Source organism: Xiphophorus couchianus, chromosome 23 (assembly GCF_001444195.1).
Source record: "Xiphophorus couchianus chromosome 23, X_couchianus-1.0, whole genome shotgun sequence".
NCBI lineage: Eukaryota > Metazoa > Chordata > Actinopteri > Cyprinodontiformes > Poeciliidae > Xiphophorus > Xiphophorus couchianus.
In genome coordinates this window covers 12,755,360-12,772,348 of record NC_040250.1, presented here as the reverse complement: position 1 = coordinate 12,772,348, position 16,989 = coordinate 12,755,360, and the positions used below count along the sequence as shown (strand labels likewise).

The following is a 16,989-nucleotide window of genomic DNA, read 5'->3' as shown; positions in this document are numbered from 1 at the left end:
AGCGTGTGACGTCAAAGAGTTAGACGTTACTCGTAAGTCCTAGAATTAAAGGAAATTTAATAATACTGAAATAACCATTCATAATCCTGAGTGCTCCATAATGAAATTAAAATGTTACATTTGTCTATAGTGCAGATGGAAAGAATGGATTCCTGATTCTGCTTTGCGTGAGACTATCACATGACCTAGAAGTCTTTTTCTTTTGTAATATTTGTAATTGTAAGTATTTTAATGGGGCAGATTTTTTATTTTTCTAATTATTCACAGGTCTTTGTGGCAAAAAAAAAAAATGTATGGGAGCGTTTGCTTGCACTGTTCAACTAGAAAAGAATTATGGACACTTTTTCTTTGGAGAAGTGATTTGTGTTTATCTGCTTATGGATATTTAAAAATACAAAATTGAGTAAACGAAATTACATGGATGATTTTTTTGGTTTGTGTTTGTGTGTAAAGAAAAATATACGTTTTGTCATTCATAATACTAATTATGAATACTATACTATGAATACTATGAATACTAGTTCCCAAGTCAATACCTTTGTTGTGTATGTTCCTTGTGTGACTGGGAATAAATGCAAAAGTAAAATAACTTTGCAAATCCTAGTAGTTGTCAGTGATACCTGGCTGGCACCCCTTTAAAAATTTAAATAACCTTGTAAATCGTCACAACTTCACCCAGCTGAATTGGTCAAGAACTTTTTGATTTTATGTTAATGTTTGTGGTTCTTTAAAGCCTAGTCCCCAATTCCCAATCCATGCCCTTCTATTATCTGTTGATTAAAAGGGTTCTTTGAAATTACGCTTGACCATTTTATGAACAGGAATTTCTTCTCAATGCTGGCTTCAAAAGAATTTATTCCAAATCTTCAACAGAATGGCTCACAAAGAAAAGAGTCGAGATTTTGTATTGGGTCAACAAAGCTCTAGACCTCAGCTTAATTAATAAAAACTTTTTTGAGTTATTAATGAACTTGCAAATTTTAATAAAGAAAAAAGGAAATTTAAGTGATCAAAATAAATTTTCTTCTATAACAAATACAAATGAATTGAATTTTTAATGGACTATACACTCTCTGACCCCATTGTCATTGTGTCTATTTTGTTATTGTTAAGGACATTTCTGTAAAAATTCTTCTTGCACTTGTCAACATGTTTCCGTGAATTTTATTCATGACAGAAAACAAGCATTTTCTCCAAAGCTTCTCCACACAAAGCTATTCACCATGAGTCACACTCTTCGCTCTCTTTCTGTCTGCCAGAGTTGTTGTGTTCTCGTTGCCAAACTCTTACTGTCCCCGCAGCTGCAAAAAAAGAAATTACAAACTGAATGAGAAGACAAAACACTTTATACTAGCAAAACGCAGCGGCCCGTCCACCCACCTCCGTCTTTGGGATTTGGAGGTTCTGTCTAGTGGCTGGCCGACTCTAAAGACATGCAAAAAAAAAAAAAAAAAATCACTTTAAGAGTCAAACATGCCAGTCTCTTGGGGAGGTTGGTTGTCAGTTTGGGAAGTGAGTCAATGCGGACTGCCTGGGGGGTGGAACAGGGTGGGTTTATGGGGTTGGACATGTATCAGTTAAATGAGACATAACTGTTACTCTTACTGCCTCAGTTTTATTTGTTATTAATTTCTGGTGCCACTGAGATTGAAAGGTCAGTGTATATTTGGGTAAGGATAATTTGGGTGAATTTTAGATCTGATTGATTCGGCTTACTGAATTGTGGGCAAGTAGCAGCCTCATATGAGTTCTCTGACCCTCTCTCAACCAATCTATCGTCACCCTTATAATGTCTGACCTCGACTTGACTCTGTTAACTGTCATACAGTCATGTTAGCCATATTAGCATGTAAGCCTTAATTAAAAAAATTAAAATAAAGTTAGGAATTTTATACAGACCTATGTACACCAATCACATGCACATCTTATATATAAAACACAGTATATTGTTTCTTTATACCTAAATATAAATGCCTTTTCCATTATAGATGCTGATTGTAGGTTGTTACCCATAGTACCCAGTAGGGGGTGCTGTAGTTTGGTTCAAGTTGAGTTAGTGCCTTCATTTAAAGCGATAAATAAGAGGAAGTGTTGCTAGTCTCCTGTCAGTCAGCACTTTGGGCTGCAATATCCCACGGACAAGCGGAAGAGGAGGGTATTCTTCATCTGTATGACTCTGGACTGTAGCGCACATTTTTCAGAACCGGCTAAAGGCTAATGGCAGCACAACACGACTTTACCGCCATGAACTTTGCAGCCCTTGGACAGCGGAGCGAGGTACATGTTTAGAACCGCATTAGTTTGTGAAGTTAGCGTTACTATGTAATGTATTCATGTTTTGTGTCAAACAAAGGCACTTAAGCAAATGTTTTTTCTTTTCTTTTAGTTTTCACGGTGTATTTGGAGCAGGGTGTATTCAGTGCTATTCAACAAACTTGGTTTCTAACGAAGTAAATACGAATCTACTGCACCGGTCGAAACTTTCTGTGTTTTCTTGGGTCTGAGGGATTGCTACACTACATTTTTATTATTGTTTACTTCTGAGCCTTCCTGTGCTGTCTCTAGTGATGGCTCTAGCAACAAAAGTATTGGCTAAGGAACACAGACTTGACTGAGGGCAACACAGAGCTTGATTGCAAAGCTTTACAATGTTAATGCTGTGCCACTATGATTAACACTTTTGTCAGCAATAGCGTCAAGCTGTGCTTTAATTTGCTTCAAGTTGAGATGCTAGCTGGCCTCAAGTTCTTGATAACAACAACTTAGATGTAATTGATACATATTGTACTCTTCAAGTACATTAAAAATGGCAGCATAACTACAGAGATAGCTCAGGATCATCTGTGTCACTCTAACTATAAACATAATCAAAAACAGAAGCTTTCCTCTTAACCTTAAAAGTAGACAGGATGTCCCATTAAATTATTAGTTTTTTTAAATAATTCAACAAAGCCACTGCTGTAAATATTTAAAAAAATAAATGGTTAAAAAGTGCAAGCTTTGTTCTTTACACCATCTGAGACTTTTGTCTCCAAGTTTCAATTATGTACCTCACTGTTGTTGATTTTTTGTGCATGCGTTTCAAGTCTCTGTTCTTCTTTAACATAAATGTCCATGACCTTGGTTGGTCTGAAACAAAAAACCCTTCAGGAGAATGTGTCAAAAACAAATCCAGTAGCTTAATCTTGTTCCCAAGCAACCTGCTACAGTCAAGTTTGCTCTTTAATCACACATTTGGTGAAACTGATGGCTGCAGATAATGAACTTGTGCCTGCACTTGTCATTCTAAATCTCAGTTCTACCGTGGACATAGTTGATTATAATAGTCTCCAGCAAAGGCTGTCAGAGAGATTCCAGTTTGTTCTTGTTCTAGAAAAAAATCACTTATGAAATACTATGGTGTTCAGTGTTTGGGTAAGTTCGTTACTCAAAGTACTTCTACTTAAAATGATCAGAAATTATGTGATAAAGTTAAAGTTTTCTGCTGATGACACTATATTTGTCGTAATGAATTCAATCAGTTATGGCACAATGCATGTCGTGTATATCATATCCTGACATAAAAACCCATATGATATTTAAATTTCTGCTTCTGAGACAACACAAGATTCTTTGGAGGAATTTATTTAAATAAAAGTTTAAGATTGTAAGTAATCTTGACATTAAACACATTTCCTGGGCTCTTTATTTTACATGTTGGTTAAAATTGACTTCATGCATTGTTGCTTCTGGGCTGGACTTCTTTTATTATTCACGATCGTGAAGACCAAAGATATCTTTGATAAGTCTTAAATGCATTAAAGTTCTGCAGTGAGAGTTATATTAAGGAGAGACATCTTGTTTTTAAAATTTCATCGATTTCCCACTAAATGATCACAAATAATCAGGAGTAGCTTAGAGCAGCGTTTCCCAATTCCGGTCCTCAGGCCTCCCTGCCCTGCATGTTTTAGGTGTTCCCCTTCTGCTACACACCTGGATTGAATATATGGGTGATCAACAGGTTTCTGCAGCACTTGATGGTCATGCAATCATTTGAATCAGCTGCTCTGGAATAGAGGCACATCTAAAACATGCAGAGCAGGGAGGCCTGAGGACCGGAATTGGGAAACGCTGGCTTAGAGGACGGGGTTTTCTGAAAGAGATTCCAGCTTGTGACTGGTAATCAGGCCTCCCTCTTTTATGTTCCTAGAGGTCTGACACTTAGCTATGTTTTATTTCCTCTTCAGAAAACCAACATACCCATTAATGCTCTATTAAAAGATCAAATTTCTCAGTGTTTGTTGGGAATTTTCTTTCCAAAATTTCCCTGTAAGTCTCCTCACCAACCCTCTGGCCGCTCCCCTGCTTGCAAGTCAGGTAAGTTCACATCAACTTACCGCTCACTCACCTGGCTCTCCACTCTCCAACACTCCATCACCCCACCCACCTGGAGAAAAAAGACAAAGGAGACTTATTACCAAACTGCCAATTAACCACCACCTGCTGACTGCAGCCTCCTGTAATAAACTCAGCTTTGCCTGGATCACAATTATGTTTTCCCAGCAATATGAATCTGCCTCTTATTATTATTTTTAGAACATCTCAATCATTTTGAACCCAGGATAATAATCAATTACCTCGATCCCTCAATGCCATCCTGGACCTTGTGGGTAACACAGAAGAATATAATAAACTTTTCAAATTTTGGAGCTTGCTGTAGTGCCTCGCATACTTTTTTGTGATTGTGGCTTTTAGGGAGTTTTTGCTGTCAAACAACAGCAAAAACATAAAAAGTGAACACGTTTCTTCAAGAAAAATAAACAGCATTCAATTACTATGATATATTAAATAAATAAAAAAGCTTTGTGTTTGGATAAAATATTCCCTTTTAGTTTTTTATGTGCTTTTTAGAACCTGCAAAGAATGCAGCAGTATAGTTTGAAAACAGTTTTTTTTTAATAAGCAGCAGATTACCACTATCTTTTATTGATACAAGCAGGAAGCATACATTTTTCTCTGCCATTGGTTGATAAGAGCCAAGGAAACACTGCTGAGACACTTCAGCAGGAAGCCTTTAGGAAAAATCACTGCCTCTGTTTTTAGGACTCTGCTACAAAGTTCCATTCATTGAGAGCTTTTTTTTTTTCTGGTTTCCTCAGCAGATGGTTATGTTTTTAACACTCCATATGGTGCGCTTTAGCTGTATTATAGCTGTGAGTGTGTGGATTGTGTTATTTTGTTTGTTTGATTTTGTGTTTTGGTTCTCCATGTTTATTAGCCTCTGATTGGAAGCAGTCACTTGATGCACCTGTTGGTGATAACACCACAGACACTTGTTGTTGGGGGGTGAAGTTTAAACAGAAAATAGGAATGCTGTGCTGAACCACATTATCAAATTAGACAAATGATAATTAAACAAATAACATATTTGGCCATTGCAACACCTCTGCCATGATGAACCTAGCAGGACTCTTATGGGCATCTACAAATGATAAAATTTTATCTTGGTTGTAGTTGAATACATTTTAGCTGGACTGGCTGGGTGTAGATTCTACTTTGATAGTAGTTTTAGTTAAAGCAGTGATCCAACTCTGATACTTAAGGTGTACTGTCCTGCATCTGTCCCTGTTCCAGCAAAACCTGCCTGTTTTTTGTCAGTGAGTTTGACTTGCGACAAGATGCTGCTTTTCATGTCAAGCAAACATGCATAATTGTGCAATTTGTGTTTTATTATTTAATAAAACACCTTATAAGAAGACATGCTTGAAAGCAAATATGACTTTACAGTTTAAAAACTTATGTTTTCCTGCCTGGTTTGTCATCAGACTCACCATCATGATGTTTATCCTTTCATTAATTCCCAACCTTTCACTTTGCTGACATTCATCACTGTGATCAAGTGTGACAGGAGCAACAGAACCTCAGATCCAAATCAGGTCCAGAGTGACTTTTAGAGACCCATTAAGAGGCTCGCTGATGATGCACACAGCCTATTAAAAAGAACAGCAGTACTCATAAATCCTTGCATATTAAAGTGTTTTATTCCCTTTTGTTGTCCACTCTTATCAGAGAATATTTGCTGTGAAAGGTGCTGCTTTTCCCACAGAGCCAGAAGCTTTCTCCAGCGCAGGTCAGAAAAGGTCTGAGATCCACCGAGACGTCAGCATATCTCATCGGCCATCATGTCTGGTCGCTGGAGATGATAGAGCCGCCTCTGAGCTGAGAGGCTTTTAGCCACTGCATGGGTCAGACGCCCCCATCGTCGTCGTAAAAGGCCGGCGTAAATCTCTCCACCGCTGTTATGCCAGCTGATCAATACTGATCTAAAAGTGATGAATGAGAGCTCAATGGACTCCATCTTTTCTTCTTCACGCAGTGGGACCAGAATTTTTTAATCTCTCTATCATAACATTGTTTGTGGTTGAAATGGAGAGGTCATGGAGATAAATCAGATAATCATTGGGTTTTACAGTACACTGATGTCACTGTGTTTCACAGCTAATGTCTGAGGCTTTGAGGGCTGCAGGGGTCAAAAACAGATTCAACCCCTAGCAAAAATAATCTGAAATCATTAATAGCTGGTTTCTTACTCTGTAGAAAACTATTTAACAGCTGTAAAATTGTAAAATAAATGTGCAATAGTCTTATATTTTCAAATAGTAAACAACAGATTGATCTTTAATGACATCATTCTCCAAATGGCTTTGTAGTCATTAGTTTTGAAAGAGTTTTTAATGAACTATTTGGTTAACAGGAAACAAGACCCCAACATTAGAACTGTTACCTGAAACAATGGAAAGAAATATAAGCATCCTTCAAGCAGTTGCAGTGCAGACTTTTTTTTTTCCAGAAAACTGAAATGTATGACATCCATTTGTACTAAGCTCTGCTCTTGTGACTTTAAACTTTCTACTTTGTTTTGAAGATGTAAATAATTCCACTCAGAAACTCAGGAGAGTGTGTTTTCTGTATTTCCAATTGTGCTTTGACCATTAGCTCTGAGGTACTGGTGAAGACCTGAACTGGGAACACAGCAAACAACTGAGTATATGACTGGTAAGGTAAGGAGCTGATGTGCATTATCTCTTTCACTGCATTGTGTTCAGTTTAAAAGTTTACCCATGGGTCATGAGCATCATTTAGAAGAGTGGAAAAAACTAATTTTGCATATTTGAGTTGAATATTAGAGAAATGTAAATGTGTTTTAAAAAATTCTCTAATGCTAGGTAATATAAATTCAACATAGTATCTGGATATTTTTGTCACTTTACAGATCCCTGTGGCTGCATACGCATTGTTTTATAGTACGGCTGTAAATTGAGCCAGTGTTGTTCTATAAAAGCTGCCTATTACATAATGTTTGAGCTGCTACTGAGACAGTGTGTCATCAGCAAGTTTGTATGTCTGTGAAACATGGCCTGAAAACTTCTCATCTCTGCCTCGAGCACCTAAAGGCAATTCCAAAAGAGTGGTGTCAAGAAGTTGGAGCCTTCTCTACAGTGAAGAGCTTCAGGTGATGAAAGAAAGATAAAAAAGAACATGATCTACAGGTGGAGCCCGATGGTGGAGCATCAACTAACCAGCAGGCCGTCACAGGCAGAAATCCTGAGAAGACTGAGAAACTTGCAGAGATTTGGAGAGCCATGCCATTTGCTGTTGGTGGCCCACTGTGTATTATCAAGTCTAAAATCACTTCAACTATCTACCAGGAAATTTTAGAGCCCTTCATATTTCCTTCTGCTGACAAGCTGTATGGAGATGCTGATTTCATTTTCTATCAGGATTTGGCTTTCGCCCACATTACCAAAATAACTAGTAACTACTTTAACAACAAAGGTATTATGAATACAATTAACAAGTGATTGACTATATCCCTCTAAAAGCCTGTGTGGTTTTGTCAAGAGAAAAACAAGACACACCAGGCACTTTACACATGCGGATACTTTTTAGTAGCCTAAGATTTTTGCATGAGTAATGCTTTTTCTATTGGTCTTATGTGATTATCTGTCTTTTGGCACTTGCAAGCCGTACTAATTGTGATTTAACAAAAACGAATAACATTTAACGAGTTTCATTTTTTACCTGAACATTCAGGTTTACAAGGATTCTCCTAAACCTTCTGACGGACACTCTGATTGACACAAGGCTTTCATCTGGCTGAATCAGTTCTCTGAAGGTCCTGCAGGTTTTTAAGCAAAAATAAAAATCTGCAAAAAGTCACTTAGTGTGAGGACTTTGTTTATTTGCCTCTTTTCTTAAGGCTCAAAGAAAGACCCGTCCCTCTGAGCTGACCTTTTCTTTGATTGCTGGTGTTTTTAAGGATCTCTCTCTAAGTGCAAACTGAACATAAAACGTCCTTCTTGTTGCCCTTCGTCTTTTCATCATGATTTTAAGCAAAACATATGTCTTTGTTGCATACTCTGCTCCTCTTGTAACTCACTCAGAAGCCATTAGTGACCTTTGTAGTTCATAAAAAACCAACATGAACCTCCAACACCATCATGGATGTGTAACACATAAAAGGACAGAGCTAAAGTTCAGCTGAAGTGTTACAATGAGCACCAGTTGTTTTTCCCCAGTCTCAACCCTCAAGTTGCATTTCCGTCCCTCCACCCACTCAGCAGCTCATAATGATAAAGCCTGAGAATTGAAGCCATAAATTACCTCCTAATGTTGAGAAGTGTAATGATTAATCACTCCACAAAGTCTCCACTGAGGACACACAAAGACATGTCTCCAGGTGCCAAGCAGCTCCTCTGTGCTTGGTGCTGATGATTTACAGCGCGTCCGGGCGGCTGCATTCAGCCTGACTGTCAGCTGCTGAATCGGAAAACGCTTCGGAGATGCCAAACTGACAAAGAGTCTGCCGCACCTGTGAAAAGTTGCACCGTGGACACGTCTCGCCGATGACGACGAGGCTCTCCACTGCCTCTTTCAGTCGGAATAATGGCCATCCGGTCAGTGACGTGCTCCATAAATCAAGCAGACGGCTGGTTTGTTTACCCACTGGGGGTGTGGAGAGGTCTGAAACAGCAGTATCTGTCCCCACCAGCTGTTCCCTCTGAAGCTAATCTCGGGTTTCCAACTTTTTCGCTTTTTATTCCGCTCCTTCATTGTTCTCATCATAACGAGTTTGGGGCTGAACTTTACCTCAGTGCTTTGCTGCTTTTATTTCCGCTTTCATTTCCTATCTCTGTGTCAGACTCCTGCCTCTGTGTGCTCTCATTTATTCAACAAATGTCTGCGTTTACTGATTTGTTTTCTGGAGGAGCTTTAAGGAATGATTTCTTCCAAAGTCATAGCTGGAGGTAAATTAGAGCATTCTTGACTTACTCTCTCAACTCTTCAGGTTTGTTAGTTTTTACTTCTCTGTGGGCAACAGTATCAGTCACTGCTTCAGGACATTACCAAATATGCCAATTTCAGTGGCAAATCTTCAGAATTACAACTTCTTGACCATTTAGGGTTCCTCAGTTTTTATGCTCATTTTAAGAATCTGTTGCAAAGAAAAATTAAACTTTCATTGTCTACTGTGAAGAGAGTTTCACATTAACTGACGGAGTCTAAGCAAGAAAGTTATCACTTTCCAGAAAATCTATACTTTCAAGCAAGCATGACGGAAATTTTCAACTGCCCATGTGGACAACCCAAATTACATTGTATAGTCAAATAAGAAAAAGATGGATCTGTTGAGCCATAAAGTCAAGAAGCATGTTTCAAGGAAGCATCCTGAGGTTTTTATAAAATCTATCCAGCAGAGTACTGCCAGTATCATGCTGCAAAGCTGGCAGTGTTGCTGTTTTGCAAGTTTGCAAACCTTGCACAACTTGCAAGTTATGCAAAGTTCCTCCAAAGTCATCAGATGTTTTTTTTAAATCAACAGCTTGATAGTTGAAACACATTTGAGTTTTCAAATATGACAATGATCCCAACCACGCATGATAGCTGTGTATAGGACCATCTCAGACAGGCTGAAGTTGAATGGCGGTAAAGGCCTTCCAGGTGACCTGCTTTCGGTTCTGTTGACTTCTTTTAAACTGTGCTTAAAAGCCAGATGTGTGTCATAAACTACTTAGATTAAACAAATTTCCCAGAATTTTCTTGAGTTCATAACTGTCGGTTGGTTTCTGAGATGTGTAGTTTCAGCTCCATAGTTGGCTGCTGATTTTTGTTATTACTACATGATGATAATAATCATGAAAATCTGTTTTTTACTTAAGATTTTTGAGTGCAAAAGCAGTGATGATTTCTGAATTAAACTGAAGTAAATCCAGATAGTCCACTCATTCAAATTCCACATCCTGAGATCAAATCAGCATCTAGATGGTTGGAACCTGGATGGTATTACAACAACACCATAATCCCAAACATATAACAGAACTGGTTGTCACAATCTGTGTTTTTCTGGGTATTTATTTCGAGTTTCCTGTGTCTGAGTCTCCGTGTTGTCCTGTCTCCCCTTGATTATTCCCAGGTGTGTCTCGTTCCTTGATTACCTCCTGTGTATTTAATGTCTCAGCGTCTCTGTCGGGTCCTTGTCGTTAGTCGTCTTATTTTGTGTCTGTTCTGCCGTGAGTCTCGTTCAGTCCATTCGTACTCTCTGTTGCTACATGTGTTAAGCCTTAGTTTCCTCTCAGCAGTGCGGGATTTGGACTTGTGTATCTTAGTTGTGTTCAGTTTCCTTTGGATTATTCTTCATTAAAACCTTCATTATTCATCTTACCTGGGTCTTCTAGCATCTGCCTCTCCGCCACTTCACCCCACATCATGACACTGGTTCTCTTATGAGCAAATGAGCACTAAGCTGCTGGAGTACCCATTATGAAACCTTCTTCTCAACTCTATTGATAATTTGTACATAGAATGTTTTCTAGCTCAGTTTATTTCTTGTTCAATTAGTTGAATTGTTAAAGCTTCATTTGAGTTTACAGCTTTATTTTTTTTATTTCTTGGTTCTATGTTGTCTGTTGCTTTACTGTTACTTTTTCTAATGCTTCAACTTCAGCCTTTGGTGATGGATGGAAATATCTGCTCTCTGTTTAAGATAAAAACTGTGTCTGAAAATGATACACCAGATTTTCGTCCCCCTCCTTTAGTTACTGTTTTGTAATTTTAAAGAGTAATCTTGACTTCCAGTGGTAGCTGCATATTTGAACTCTGGCTCTGTTTGACAAAGTGCAATAGATGAAAAACCAAACTACTTGCTGCAAATTGGAGCTTTAGTTATCAAATCCTACAATTTGGAAGGACTCTGGTTTAAGCAAAGTATAATCATTTTTAAGCCAGGGAAAGTTTTTGATCTTTTTAAAAATTTTATATTTTCACTGACAATTAACCAGATTTTTTTTTAACTCCAACTGTTTGTGAGATAATCTGTCAGACTGCCGCTGAGCAGCTTCCATGCTTTTAAGTATTAAATGATTAATCTGCATTCGGCGAACTGTGCTTGATTTTTTGGTGGAAGCTTCTCTAAATGAATAAAAATTAAATAGAGTATACTGAACACTGTAATTATGCACAAGGTATAAATTATTTATTCTACACTGCAACATTTTCAGCATTTGTTTTTCTCTGCTTTCTGCATTTTCCACATGGTGACGAAAGCTTGTAATTGATTCGAAATCCTTAGCGTCAAAACAGACAAAGGGGTCATCTATTATCCACCCCCAATGTCCCTCTCTTCTTCTCCTCCTCTCCTCGACCCTTCTTTGGAGGTCACCCGTTAAAAGGAAACTCTGGGGACGACATGAAGCTCTCTCCTTCATGGGCCATGCTCCACTTCTCCAAAGCCGGCTAGGGGTTGGGGCTAATTGGCGAATCCACCAGGGAGTCCTCCAACTGCCGAGACGTCCAGCGAAGGGGTCCTTTCGCATGCATGAAATCTGCCTGAAAATTAACCATATTTAGAGATGAAGGAGGAGGTGGTCTGGGAATGCTGGTGGCTTTAGAGGACATGGTAGACGTGACTGCCTTGAGAGGAGTGGGTGGAAAGTTCTGAACCTCTCTGTGAGCTTTTATGCAAAAGATTTAAAATAACTATGAATGCCCCTTGAACCCCTCTTATGACCATATTTGTGCGGGATCACTGATGTAAGGCATGGCGTGTGATGTGCTGGAGAGCACAGCTACATCCAGAACAGCTTCAGCAGAGGCTCGACATAATTGACAGGCAGAGCTGAACTGCTTTGTGTGAGCCTCCACCAGCAGCTCTTTGTGTTTATCAGCACAGCCGATCGATGGCCATCTTAACCCTCGGGAGAGAGAGGCCAGGACGGATGAAAAGTAAAGACTCATCTTTTGTTGTGCGGGCAGCTCTGTCCAGTGCCAACGGCAACACTCCCGACGGGCCTGGCTCACAGAAATATGAAGGATTGCAGTCATGACAAAAAGCTGGAATAAATATTTCTATTTTCCCTCAACTATCCCCCAATGCAACCCCACTCTGTGGTTTCAGAGGAAATGCTTTCAAATATTTTGGTTGGGCTTTCACTTTGAGGCTCTCTTCAGTGACCCATTTGAGCCCAGAGGGACCGGGGAGGAGAGGGAAGCCAGAGGAGAGAAGCCACAGTGTGACACAATCGGATTTGATCATGGGAGCCAATCTAAAGCATGAACCAAACCAGCACTCATGCAGGCTATAAACCACAGTGGCACTCTTCTGCTGCACGGCTTTATTGTTTCACTGTATGGAAGTATTCCTGCTGGAGTCCTTCTAAAGGACTTTTTTCTCTTGCTTACACCTCCAAAAGTTTCCAAACTTTTCAGGTTGTCAGAGGAACATAAGTTATTTGCTGTCTGAGAGTTTTTAAAGTCTATTAAAAAAAGACAAAATAGTATACAATAAAGAAAACTCGGAGCAGTAAAAAATACGATTTTGCAATATTACCAATAATCACAACAGCGTATATGAAAAATACTCCTTCAGTAGTGTGCAGTCTTGTGTTGGATAGACAGCGCGCTGAGCGTGCAGCTGTGTTTAACAAACAACAAGCGGCAGCCAGTTCAACAGACAGTGAAGCCGACCCTGAGTGGACACCAACTAGCCGACCTCGATCACCACTTCATGGTACAGTATTTAAGGTGAAAAAAATGATTGTCACATCATATCAAAAAGACCAAAGCACTTCAGGAGCTCATGATAGAAAAAAAAAAAAGGTGAAAAACTGAAAAAAGTATTGTTTGTTGAATATAACGTTGTGTTTCTAGCTTAATTGAAGCAGAAGGTAGAGAGAGCATAGCATTACATGCAGCAAGTAGACAATTAGCCAAAGTTAGTTTGAGGATAACTGAGTAATCATGCAAATTAAAGAATAGCAAGAGTTGCCATCAGTGACTCCCAACTTAGAGGAAATTTAAAAGTATTCAAGTGCAGAAATAACTGGCATGTTTTTTTTCTACGGCCTGCTTCTTTGACCATCATCTGTCTACTTTATTAACCAGTCGTCTTCCAACATTAGACCTGACCTGGGTGATATAATCCAAAAATCAGATTTAATTGAAAGCTGAGGGTGAAGTAACCTATCATCACTATTTTGATAAATATGTATTAGTAATGTGGATATAATTTTTGATGATGGCACTTGACAAAATTAATTGTCTGTTACCGGTTTTCACAACTGTTGACTGTATCATCTGTTTTCATGATATAAACCACTTTGCTTAGGCATTTTATTATCAAGGCTGGAAAACTTTGTAAGCTTATCTGTAGTGAACATCTAAAAGAGACAACCACAGACAATCATCATTCAAGCAGAGAATAATGTAAATTAATGAATTAATTAGTGATGTCGTACGATCTTACACTGAGAAGTTTAGAAAAATTCTTTACTGGGAAAGAAACTCAGTAAGAAATAATTGGCGCCAGAATTACTGTTAAAACTTTAACTCCCTTTGGACAATGGGACATTACTAATTACTTTCTTAAAACATTTCACAAGGTCGTGGCGTAGTGAGAGTCGAGTCTTTGACCATCGCTCTTTGACCAATCTATTTCTTCCAGAGTCCTGAGTCCCCTAATGTACTTTTTTCTCCTCAGTTCACAGGCTTTATTTTTGGATTTAGATCAGGAGATATAAATGCCCATGGAGAAGAGTTACTTTTCTGTCTGTTTAGCAGTTTCTGTGTTGATTTAGTTATATGTTTTAGGTAATTAAATATTAAACAAAACACCTAATGACATTTCGGTTTTTCTTCAAGATTTCACTAGATTTAAGATGGAAGAGTTCATGAAACATGAGACATTCTTACAAGAGAATCAGGTTCTATAAAAACATGCTCACACAATCATCCATTCTCCATCTTATTTCACAGTTAGCACCACATCCTTTCTGTCGTATTCATCCAATGTGTGGTGCAAAATTTAGATCCTCTTGGATTATTTGTAAGGAAAAAGTTATGTGTTCACTAATTTATGTACGTTTTTCTGAAGGTAGGACATAAAAAAGATTTTAACAGTTCACATGTAGATAGTATTAAATGGTAGTTATAAGATGCCATTCCTTCCTTCAATTCTGGATTTTTTATTTTTTATTTTTGGCTCTCTTACCACCCTACTAGCTGTGCAATAATATAAAGTTGGGTCCTTGCCCAGTCTCCCTGTCACAACTCCAGCTAATTAAAACTTTTTAAAGTATTTTTTTTGTATGTTGTGGGCAAATCAAGCTGTTTTCTTGTATTTTTTATTGACTAATGTAGATGAAAACACTTCTGCGTTACCTTAATGGCATGGCTTTATTTCTCTCCTATATTTAATAATGGCTTTTGTCTCATATTATTGGGCATTCTTTAGGGAACCAAAAAACTGATTTCTAATGAAAAAACTCTGATATAGAATAGAATAGAATTACTTTAGTCATCCCAGCAGGGAAATTATTTCGCAGGTGCAGCAGCATAGAGACAAGACACACAACATCCACCACTGAGTAGCAATGTAGACAAGATAAAATAAGAATAAAATATGACATGCTGTCAATATAAAAAGCAGCTTAGAGCAGACCTTGCAAGGAAGGTCTGCTCTATGTATGTTTTTCTTTTATTAAAGAAAAACATACATTTTTAAAAATGCTTCAGTACATTTATGTTATAGGAATTGCAAGACTCTTATAATAGGAAGGTTGTGGGTTCAATTCCAGCTCCCACTACCGTTCACATGGCAATGTGCCCCTTAATTCCTTAAACCTGCTGATCTGCATGAATATGTGCATATTTGTGAGTGCTGTTGGGTAAATGGGACCATAGTGTAGAGCACTTTGATTGGTCAGTATGTAAAGGAAAGGGTGATATACCAGAGTTTAAATGGTAAAGAATCCTCCAAATGACCATGGAGGGTTACCCATCATTGTCTGATCATCTACTGCTTTAAATTAATGGGTTTTTTAAAATAATACATAAATAAATTAATCACCAACCTGTTTCCAGAGCTTCTTACTCTAAACAAGAAACAGATTAAATGGACTCAATAAAGTGAGTGGGATTATTGTGGACAAATGTCTTATTAAAACACATGGAGAACAATGTAAATAAATGTAATGTAAGCTTAACATTCATAGTTTTCTTTAGAAGTTTCTCCTTTTTAATAAAAAAAGCATTCTTGCTTGATGTGTGGTTTCTGTCCAAGTTTACATCCTTCATCTTTTCTCAGTAACCTTTGACAGAAAGAAGATATACAGTCCCTAAGAGAAACTTTACTCTGCCTGTTAAATCTCAATCAAAAACCATCTAACCAGACATCTCTTTAAATCTCCTATCAATCTGACTGTTTTATCCTCCAGTAAACTGGATTTTTTCCCTTTAATATTCACCTTAGAGGATTTTATTTAGTCTCCTTTGACACACTCTGAATCTGCTATTCTGAGAAGTGAGACGTTAAATAACCATGTTGCTGTGGGTGAGGTGTTAGAAATCCCTGCAGGGTTCCAGCTCTGTGGGTTTTTTACTGTCACTGTCCAACTAGTGTCTCCACTGATTTTATTTACAACTGTGGGTAATTTTTTATGCATCACCTTAGTACTCTACAGTAAAAGGCTTAATAAAACCAATGTATTGTAATACCTTTCTTGTGATACTTTCCTGAGTTATTCCCATGCCAAAAAGGATCATCATCTCCTCCCATTTGAATGTACCCTGAAGACCTTAAAGAACTACATTCTGATCTGAAGACCAAGGCAGCTAGGCAGATGTTTTATGATGCTGAAGAACAGCAACTCTACTCAAAAGATCCCTGATTGATGTAGCTCTGCTTCCAATCCACCCACAGAGGACGTTCATTTCAGCTTTTGTTCAAGGGTCATGTTCCTTAGGTCTTGATTCATGTTCATGAACATAGGTAAGGGTAAATGTGTAACGTCCAGAACATCACCTCTTAGATCAATTTCTTCATCACCATTAGTAACAGGGAAATGCCAATATTGCAGACAAAGCATCAATCCATTTATCCATGTCCCCTTCCATCTTACCATTATTCAGCAACAAGACCCAAGATAACTGAGCTTCTTTTCTCAATGGGGAGACTTACTGCCAACCTTCCAATAAGATTGAAAATCATGACTTCACTTATAAAGGAGTTTGTTATATTATCCATCATGTGTTTTAACCAAGCAGCATCAAATGATAGAGCTTTAAAAGCAGTTTTAACCTACTGACTCCTTCACTTTTTGTCTGAGGAGGCAAATGGACCACATCATCTCCAAAGGCCAAAATCAAGGGACTGAACTTCTCAAAAACACTGTTGACAGAAGAATTCAGAGACCTTCCAGTCATTACTCAATAGAGATCCTCAAGAAAGACTTGGAGAGTTCTACAGGTGGGAGAAATGACTGGTTCTTTCTGCTGGACTCATGTTCCCATTGGATGGATGATGGATAAATGCCTTGCAGTCATTTAATGTTGACTCTTTATTGCTACAAAATACATGCTTTCTCTCCTTTGGCCCTTCCCTGCTTTTGTTTTTCCTGTCTTTTTTTCTTCCTTCATTGCTTCCAGAGTTGGCTGTGTTTTCAGTGTGAACCAGTT

General features: G+C 38.2%; 1 long non-coding RNA gene across 2 annotated transcripts; it reads right to left on the bottom strand.

The window, feature by feature from the left end:
• Window positions 1–1,146: 1,146 nt before the first annotated feature.
• Window positions 1,147–9,306, bottom strand: LOC114139265 (uncharacterized). Of its 2 annotated transcripts, none has more exons than XR_003594411.1 (4): window positions 8,644–9,306; window positions 4,377–4,426; window positions 1,381–1,425; window positions 1,147–1,301 (listed from the first exon to the last, which is right to left on the bottom strand). It is a non-coding gene; the product is annotated as an uncharacterized LOC114139265 (long non-coding RNA). The 2 variants fall into 2 exon arrangements; XR_003594410.1 differs by having other exon boundaries at window positions 8,852–9,306.
• Between the last annotated feature and the right edge of the window lie 7,683 nt (window positions 9,307–16,989).